This window comes from Schistocerca cancellata, chromosome 10 (genome assembly GCF_023864275.1).
Source record: "Schistocerca cancellata isolate TAMUIC-IGC-003103 chromosome 10, iqSchCanc2.1, whole genome shotgun sequence".
NCBI lineage: Eukaryota > Metazoa > Arthropoda > Insecta > Orthoptera > Acrididae > Schistocerca > Schistocerca cancellata.
The window spans coordinates 57017603-57027759 of NC_064635.1; positions in this window are offsets into that span (position 1 = coordinate 57017603).

Consider the following 10157-nt stretch of genomic DNA (forward strand, 5'->3'; position numbering starts at 1 on the left):
TGATCTATATAAATGACCTGGGTGACAATCTGAGCAGTTCTTTTAGGTTGTTCGCAGATGATGCTGTAATTTACCGTCTAGTAAGGTCATCCGAAGACCAGTATCAGTTGCAAAGCGATTTAGAAAAGATTGCTGTATGGTGTGGCAGGTGGCAGTTGACGCTAAATAACGAAAAGTGTGAGGTGATCCACATGAGTTCCAAAAGAAATCTGTTGGAATTCGATTACTCGATAAATAGTACAATTCTCAAAGCTGTCAATTCAACTAAGTACCTAGGTGTTAAAATTACTAACAACTTCAGTTGGAAAGACCACATAGATAATATTGTGGGGAAGGCGAGCCAAAGGTTGCGTTTCATTGGCAGGACACTTAGAAGATGCAACAAGTCCACTAAAGAGACAGCTTACACTACACTCGTTCGTCCTCTGTTAGAATATTGCTGCGCGGTGTGGGATCCTTACCGGGTGGGATTGACGGAGGACATCGAAAGGGTGCAAAAAAGGGCAGTTCGTTTTGTATTGTCACGTAATAGGGGAGAGAGTGTGGCAGATATGATAGCCGAGTTGGGATGGAATTCATTAAAGCAAATACGTTTTTCGTCGCGGCGAGATCTATTTACGAAATTTCAGTCACCAACTTCCTCTTCCGAATGCGAAAATATTTTGTTGAGCCCAACCTACATAGGTAGGAATGATTATCAAAATAAAATAAGAGAAATCAGAGCTGTTCGGGAGTGGAATGGTAGAGAGATAGTATGATTGTGGTTCGATGAACCCTCTGCCAAGCACTTAAATGTGAATTGCAGAGTAATCATGTAGATATAGATGTAGATGTGGGAGGAGTGGTTAGCACTGAGGGACAATAAGTTGCAGTCACTGAAAACAACCATCCAGCCGTGGTGTTCCTCGGACCAGTCACTCAGGCAGGATGAAGTGAACCTCGCGCACCACCGAACTGGTCACTGCCCCTCACACGTGACCACATGCTCTGGCAATAGCCACCCCCCCCCCTCCCCCAAGCTACAATGTCTGTGGTGTGCTAAGCAGTGATGCAACATTTCAACTGAGAACACTTTCCATTATGACTAGTCGTTTCCCCACGTCTTCACCCACATACGCAAGTGAGACATACATTGAAAACACCTCCTCCTCCACCTCTCTATATGCACATCTTCCTCCCTCTGCTGTCCATCTCCTCGTCGCCACTCTCTCTGTCTCTTCATCTCCTGCTCCCTCTCTCTTTGTCCATTTCCTCCACACCCTCTCTCTGACCATGTCTTCCGCTCCACTTCCTCTAACTATATCCTTCTACCCCTCATTCTGTCCATCCCCTCCTCTATCCATCTCAACCTGTGCCTAGCTATGCTTATCACCATGTGTAGACACTCGTTTTTCCAATGTGATATATTGCACTCTGATCCAAGAAAAACACTTCCCACCTTGAAGGAAGAGTCGCAAAGACATCGAGCTTGGTCCACAAGCATGACGCTGTTTTGCATGTCATTATCACTCAGTGATTTAGAAACGAAGATTTAAAGCCTTTAACTTCAACCATTCTTCATGTGATTTTGTAATGTTGATTATGGCACTGCCAAGTTCCTGTGACCAGTTGCTAATGGAATTTTTTGGCGAAACTTCGACAGACGCCTCCACACACGTTTCCAGTCACGTTAGTAGTGGTCCTAAGTGGGAATTACGTTTTATGCAACCAGGTGCAAAGAGCTATTCCTTCCACCGTGAAAGTGCTCGTTTTGGTGGGGGAAGTTCCTGAAACCTTAGAGCGAAATCATGCTGAATATCTTTCATTGTTTTTCATGTATGAGCCCAAGTGCTTATAATGATCCGTTCCTATACGGTGTAAGTGGATTCACGAGCCATGAACTTCATGTATAAGAAATAACAATTCGGTACCATCTACACTCCTGGAAATGGAAAAAAGAACACATTGACACCGGTGTGTCAGACCCACCATACTTGCTCCGGACACTGCGAGAGGGCTGTACAAGCAATGATCACACGCACGGCACAGCGGACACACCAGGAACCGCGGTGTTGGCCGTCGAATGGCGCTAGCTGCGCAGCATTTGTGCACCGCCGCCGTCAGTGTCAGCCAGTTTGCCGTGGCATACGGAGCTCCATCGCAGTCTTTAACACTGGTAGCATGCCGCGACAGCGTGGACGTGAACCGTATGTGCAGTTGACGGACTTTGAGCGAGGGCGTATAGTGGTCATGCGGGAAGCCGGGTGGACGTACCGCCGAATTGCTCAACACGTGGGGCGTGAGGTCTCCACAGTACATCGATGTTGTCGCCAGTGGTCGGCGGAAGGTGCACGTGCCCGTCGACCTGGGAGCGGACCGCAGCGACGCACGAATGCACGCCAAGACCGTAGGATCCTACGCAGTGCCGTAGGGGACCGCACCGCCACTTCCCAGCAAATTAGGGACACTGTTGCTCCTGGGGTATCGGCGAGGACCATTCGCAACCGTCTCCATGAAGCTGGGCTACGGTCCCGCACACCGTTAGGCCGTCTTCCGCTCACGCCCCAACATCGTGCAGCCCGCCTCCAGTGGTGTCGCGACAAGCGTGAATGGAGGGACGAATGGAGACGTGTCGTCTTCAGCGATGAGAGTCGCTTCTGCCTCGGTGCCAATGATGGTCGTATGCGTGTTTGGCGCCGTGCAGGTGAGCGCCACAATCAGGACTGCATACGACCGAGGCACACAGGGCCAACACCCGGCATCATGGTGTGGGGAGCGATCTCCTACACTGGCCGTACACCACTGGTGATCGTCGAGGGGACACTGAATAGTGCACGGTACATCCAAACCGTCATCGAACCCATCGTTCTACCATTCCTAGACCGGCAAGGAAACTTGCTGTTCCAACAGGACAATGCACGTCCGCATGTATCCCGTGCCACCCAACGTGCTCTAGAAGGTGTAAGTCAACTACCCTGGCCAGCAAGATCTCCGGATCTGTCCCCCATTGAGCATGTTTGGGACTGGATGAAGCGTCGTCTCACGCGGTCTGCACGTCCAGCACGAACGCTGGTCCAACTGAGGCGCCAGGTGGAAATGGCATGGCAAGCCGTTCCACAGGACTACATCCAGCATCTCTACGATCGTCTCCATGGGAGAATAGCAGCCTGCATTGCTGAAAGGTGGATATACACTGTACTAGTGCCGACATTGTGCATGCTCTGTTGCCTGTGTCTATGTGCCTGTGGTTCTGTCAGTGTGATCATGTGATGTATCTGACCCCAGGAATGTGTCAATAAAGTTTCCCCTTCCTGGGACAATGAATTCACGGTGTTCTTATTTCAATTTCCAGGAGTGTACATAATGCACAGAGGGTAACAGGACTTTATGATCACTCTGCATATTTATAAATAGAAGGGGCGTTCAGTAAGTAATGCAACACTTTTACTTCTGAAAACAGGTTTGTTTTATTCAGGATTCTAATACGCCATATTATTCCCCTTTCTTTTGGCTACAAAACCCTACTTTTCATCAAAATCCTCGTTCGACGGGACAGCCTTACGCCGTCTCACAGGGGCGGCCTGTTTGCCTGCACGGTACCACTCTACTGGTCGACGTCAGAGCCAATGTCTTGCTGCATCAATAACCTCCCCGTCTTGCACGTACTGCTTGCCGTGGAGTGCGTCCTTCATTGGGCCAAACAGGTGCAGGTCGGAAGGTGCGACACACAGCCTCTAAGACTGATAGGGTGAACAGGCCTATGAAGTTTGTGAGCCCCTCTCAGGTGCGCAGACTTGCTTGAGGTCTTCCGTTGTCACGGAGAAGGAAAAGATCGATTGCATTTTCGTGGCAACGAACAAGCTGTAGTCCGTACTTTCAATTCTTGAGGGCAGCACATTACACTTCACAGTTGATGGGTGCACCGTGAGGAATGAAATCAAACAGTATAACACCTTTAGTTACGGCTGGAAAATACTAACTCGAATTCTTTACAGACGAATGGAAAAAACTGGTAGAAGCCGACCTCGGGGAAGATCAGTTTGGATTCCATAGAAATGTTGGAACACGTGAGGCAATACTGACTCTAGGACTTATCTTAGAAGAAAGATTAAGGAAAGGCAAACCTACCTTTCTAGCATTTGTAGACTTAGAGAAAGCTTTTGACAATGTTGACTGGAATACTCTCGTTCAAATTCTGAAGGTGGCAGGGGTGAAATACAGGGAGCGAAAGGCTATTTACAATTTGTACAGAAACCAGATGGCAGTTATAAGAGTGGAGGGGCATGAAAGGGAAGCAGTGGTTGGGAAGGGAGTGAGAGAGGGTTGTAGCCTCTCCCCGATGTTATTCAATCTGTATATTGAGCAAGCAGTAAAGGAAACAAAAGAAAAATTCGGAGTAGGAATTAAAATCCATGGAGAAGAAATAAAAACTTTAAAGTTTGCTGATGACACTGTAATTCTGTCAGAGACAGCAAAGGACCTGGAAGAGCAGTTGAACGGAATGGACAGAGTCTTGAAAGGAGGATATAAGATGAACATCAACAAAAGCAAAACGAGGATAATGGCAGTAGTCGAATTAAATCGGGTAAAAGAGTAAATGAGTTTTGCTATTTGGGGAGCAAAATAACTGATTATGGTCGAAGTAGTGAGGATATAAAATGCAGACTGGCAATGGTGAGGAAAGCGTTTCTGAAGAAGAGAAATTTGTTAACATCGAGTATTGATTTAAGTGTCAGGAAGTCGTTTCTGAAAGTATTTGAATGGAGTGTAGCCATGTATGGAAATGAAACATGGACGATAAATAGTTTAGACAAGAAGAGAATAGAAGCTTTCGAAATGTGGTGCTACAGAATAATATTGAAGATTAGATGGGTAGATCACGTAACTAATGAGGAGATACTGAATGGAATTGGGGAGACGAGGAATTTGTGGCCCAACTTGACCAGAAGGAGGAATCGGTTGGTAGGACACATTCTGTGGCATCAAGGGATCACCAATTTAGTACTGGAGGGCAGCGTGGAGGGTAAAAATCGTAGGAGACCAAGAGATGAATACACTAAGCAGATTCAGAAGAATGTAGGTTGCAGTAGGTACTGGGAGATGAACAAGCTTGCACAGGATAGAGTAGCATGGAGAGCTGCATCAAACCAGTCTCTGGACTGAAGACCACGACAAAAATAAAAGCCCCTTTAGAGCGCCAGAAGATGGTTGCCGTGACTTCACTGGCTGAGGGGGCGGCTCTGAACATTTTCTTCGGACTGGAGGTGGTGTGGCGCCACTCTGGGATCGCCATTTTATCTCCGGTCCGAAGTGATGAACCCATGTTTTATCGCCTGTGATGATGTTCGACAAAAACTGTCACAGTGAGACTCGTAACGCGCAAGCAATTTCGCACAGATGGTACTTCGTTGCTCTTTATGGTCTTCTGGCGTTGACAACCCAGCACACACCTCTGTGTACTCCAACTGGTCGACGAGTATGTCAGCACTACCAGCTGTTTGACTGTGGCCTGTCGACTCACCTCGAATGAGAGTGTCCGCACGTTCCAAAATTCAAAAATGGTTGAAATGGCTCTGAGCACTATGGGACTTAACATCTGAGGTCATCAGGCCCCTAGAACTTAGAACTACTTAAACCCAACTAACCTAAGGACATCACGGAGATTCGAAGCTGCGACCGTAGCAGCAGTGGGGTTCTGGACTGAAGCGCCTAGAACCGCTCGCCCACAGGTTCTAAAAGTGTAGGAGTCACAGCTGTGTGCAGCCGGCCAGTATGCCAGAGATCGGACAAGATTCAGCGACCTCCTCGTTGTTGTTGTTGTGGTCTTCAGTCCTGAGACTGGTTTGATGCAGCTCTCCATGCTACTCTATCCTGTGCAAGCTTCTTCATCTCCCAGTATCTACTGCAACCTACATCCTTCTGAATCTGCTTAGTGTATTCATCTCTTGGTCTCCCTCTACGATTTTTACCCTCCACACTACCCTCCAATGCTTAATTTGTGATCCCTTGATGCCTCAAAACATGTCCTACCAACCGATCCCTTCTTCTAGTCAAGTTGTGCCACAAACTTCTCTTCTCCCCAATCCTATTCAATACCTCCTCATTAGTTACGTGATCTACCCACTTTATCTTCAGCATTATTCTGTAGCACCACATTTCGAAAGCTTCTATTCTCTTCTTGTCCAAATTAGTTATCGTCCATGTTTCACTTCCATACATGGCTACACTCCATACAAATACTTTCAGAAATGACTTCCTGACACTTAAATCTATACTCGATGTTAACAAATTCCTCTTCTTGAGAAACGCTTTCCTTGCCATTGCCAGTCTACATTTTATATCCTCTCTACTTCGACCATCATCGGTTATTTTACTCCCTAAATAGCAAAACTCCTTTACTACTTTAAGTGTCTCATTTCCTAATCTAATTCCCTCAGCATCACCTGACTTAATTTGACTACATTCCATTATCCTCGTTTTGCTTTTGTTGATGTTCATCTTATATCCTCCTTTCAAGACACTGTCCATTCCGTTCAACTGCTCTTCCAAGTCCTTTGCTGTCTCTGACAGAATTACAATGTCATCGGCGAACCTCAAAGTTTTTACTTCTTCTCCATGAATTTTAATACCTACTCCACATTTTTCTTTTGTTTCCTTTACTGCTTGCTCAATATACAGATTGAATAACATCGGGGAGAGGCTACAACCCTGTCTTACTCCTTTCCCAACCACTGCTTCCCTTTCATGCCCCTCGACTCTTATAACTGCCATCTGGTTTCTGTACAAACTGTAAATAGCCTTTCGCTCCCTGTATTTTACCCCTGCCACCTTCAGAATTTGAAAGAGAGTATTCCAGTTAACATTGTCAAAAGCTTTCTCTAAGTCTACAAATGCTAGAAACGTAGGTTTGCCTTTTCTTAATCTTTCTTCTAAGATAAGTCGTAAGGTCAGTATTGCCTCACGTGTTCCAACATTTCTACGGAATCCAAACTGATCTTCCCCGAGGTCGGCTTCTACCAGTTTTTCCATTCGTCTGTAAAGAATTCGCGTTAGTATTTTGCAGCTGTGACTTATTAAACTGATAGTTCGGTAATTTTCACATCTGTCAACACCTGCTTTCTTTGGGACTGGAATTATTATATTCTTCTTGAAGTCTGAGGGTATTTCTCCTGTCTTATACATTTTGCTCATCAGATGGTAGAGTTTTGTCATGACTGGCTCTCCCGAGGCCATCAGTAGTTCAAATGGAATGTTGTCTACTCCCGGGGCCTTGTTTTGACTCAGGTCTTTCAGTGCTCTGTCAAACTCTTCACGCAGTATCTTATCTCCCATTTCGTCTTCATCTACATCCTCTTCCATTTCCATAATATTGTCCTCAAGTACATCGCCCTTGTATAAACCGTCTATATACTCCTTCCACCTTTCTGCCTTCCCTTCTTTGCTTAGAACTGGGTTGCCATCTGAGCTCTTGATATTCATACAAGTGGTTCTCTTCTCTCCAAAGGTCTCTTTAATTTTCCTGTAGGCAGTATCTATCTTACCCCTAGTGAGACAAGCCTCTACATCCTTACATTTGTCCTCTAGCCATCCCTGCTTAGCCATTTTGCACTTCCTGTCGATATCATTTTTGAGACGTTTGTATTCCTTTTTGCCTGCTTCATTTACTGCATTTTTATATTTTCTCCTTTCATCAATTAAATTCAATATTTCTTCTGTTACCCAAGGATTTCTATTAGCCCTCGTCTTTTTACCTACTTGATCCTCTGCTGCCTTCACTACTTCATCCCTCAGAGCTACCCATTCTTCTTCTACTGTATTTCTTTCACCCATTCCTGTCAATTGTTCCCTTATGCTCTTCCTGAAACTCTCTACAACCTCTGGTTCTTTCAGTTTATCCAGGTCCCATCTCCTTAAATTCCCACCTTTTTGCAGTTTCTTCAGTTTCAATCTGCAGTTCATAACCAATAGATTGTGGTCAGAATCCACATCTGCCCCAGGAAATGTCTTACAATTTAAAACCTGGTTCCTAAATCTCTGTCTTACCATTATATAATCTATCTGATACCTTTTAGTATCTGCAGGATTCTTCCAGGTATACAACCTTCTTTTATGATTCTTGAACCAAGTGTTGGCTATGATTAAGTTATGCTCTGTGCAAAATTCTACAAGGCGGCTTCCTCTTTCATTCCTTCCCCCCAATCCATATTCACCTACTATGTTTCCTTCTCTCCCTTTTCCTACACTCGAATTCCAGTCACCCATGACTATTAAATTTTCGTCTCCCTTCACTACCTGAATAATTTCTTTTATCTCGTCATACATTTCATCTATTTCTTCATCATCTGCAGAGGTAGTTGGCATATAAACTTGTACTACTGTAGTAGGCATGGGCTTTGTGTCTATCTTGGCCACAATAATGCGTTCACTATGCTATTTGTAGTAGCTAACCCGCACTCCTATTTTTTTATTCATTATTAAACTTACTCCTGCATTACCCCTATTTGATTTTGTATTTATAACCCTGTAATCACCTATCCATTTCCCTTTTTAAATTTCCTAACCTACCTGCCCGATTAAGGGATCTGACATTCCACGCTCCGATCCGTAGAACGCCAGTTTTCTTTCTCCTGATAACGACGTTCTCCTGAGTAGTCCCCGCCCGGAGATCCGAATGGGGGACTATTTTACCTCCGGAATATTTTACCCAAGAGGACGCCATCATCATTTAATCATACAGTAAAGCTGCATGTCCTCGGGAAAAATTACGGCTGTAGTTTCCCCTTGCTTTCAGCCGTTCGCAGTATCAGCACAGCAAGGCCGTTTTGGTTAATGTTACAAGGCCAGATCAGTCAATCATCCAGACTGTTGCCCCTGCAACTACTGAAAAGGCTGCTGCCCCTCTTCAGGAACCACACATTTGTCTGGCCTCTCAACAGATACCCCTCCGTTGTGGTTGCACCTACGGTACGGCCATCTGTATCGCTGAGGCACGCAAGCCTCCCCACCAGCGGCAAGGTCCATGGTTCATGGGGGGGGGGGGGGGCATCCTCGTTAGGATGGGCCAAAGTCCTCGCCGAACTACTCGTCGTGCTTCGCTCACTGTCAGGTCTCTGTAGACATTCTGCAAGCACTTGCAATTATCCGCGGTGCTCTGGTTTTCCGCCAAAAGAAACTCAATGCCATCTCTCCGCCTGGAACGCAACGCCATTGCAGACGCCATTTTGAAGGCTACTTTGAGCGCCGCCACCTTTCGCAAGTTCATGAAAGTATAGGAGCCGAAGCGTCAATAATCCAAGACGTCCCACACGACATTCCGCACATTTTTCAACCAAAACTGCCCGAGAAAGAAAAGTGCTGCATTACCTACTAAACAGCCCTCGTAATACACTGCTGTCATTAAAATTGTTACACTAGGAAGAAATGCAGATGATAAACGGGTATTCATTGGACAAATATACTAGAACTGACATGTGATTACATTTTCAAGCAATTTAGGTGCATAGATGGTGAGAAATGAGTACCCACAACAACCACCTCTGGCCGTAATAACGGCCTTGATACACATGGGCATTGAGTCAAACAGAGCTCGGATGGCGCGTACAGGTACAGCTGCGAATGCATCTTCTACACGATACCACAGTTCATCAAGAGTAGTGACTGGCGTATTGTGACGAGCCAGTTGCTCGGCCACCGTTGACCATATGTTTTGAACTGGTGAGAGATCTGCAGAATGTGCTACCAGGGCAGCAGTCGAACATTTCCTGTATCCAGAAAGGCCCGTACAGGACCTGCAACATGCGGTCGTCCATTATCCTGCTAAAATGTAGGGTTTCGCAGGGATCGAATGAAGGGTAGAGCCACGGGTCGTAACACATCTGAAATGTAACGTCCACTGTTCAAAGTGCCGTCAATGCGAACAAGAGATGACCGAGACGTGTAACCAATGGCACCCCGTACCATCACGCCTGGTGATACGCCAGTATGGCGACGACGAATACGCGCTTCTAATGAGCGTTCACCGCGATGTCGCCAAACACGGATGCGACCATCATGATGCAGTAAACAGAACCTGGATTCATCCGAAAAAATGACGTTTTGCCATTCGCGCACCCAGGTTCGTCGTCGAGTACACCATCGCAGGCGCTCCTGTCTGTGATGCAGCGTCAAGGGTAACCGCA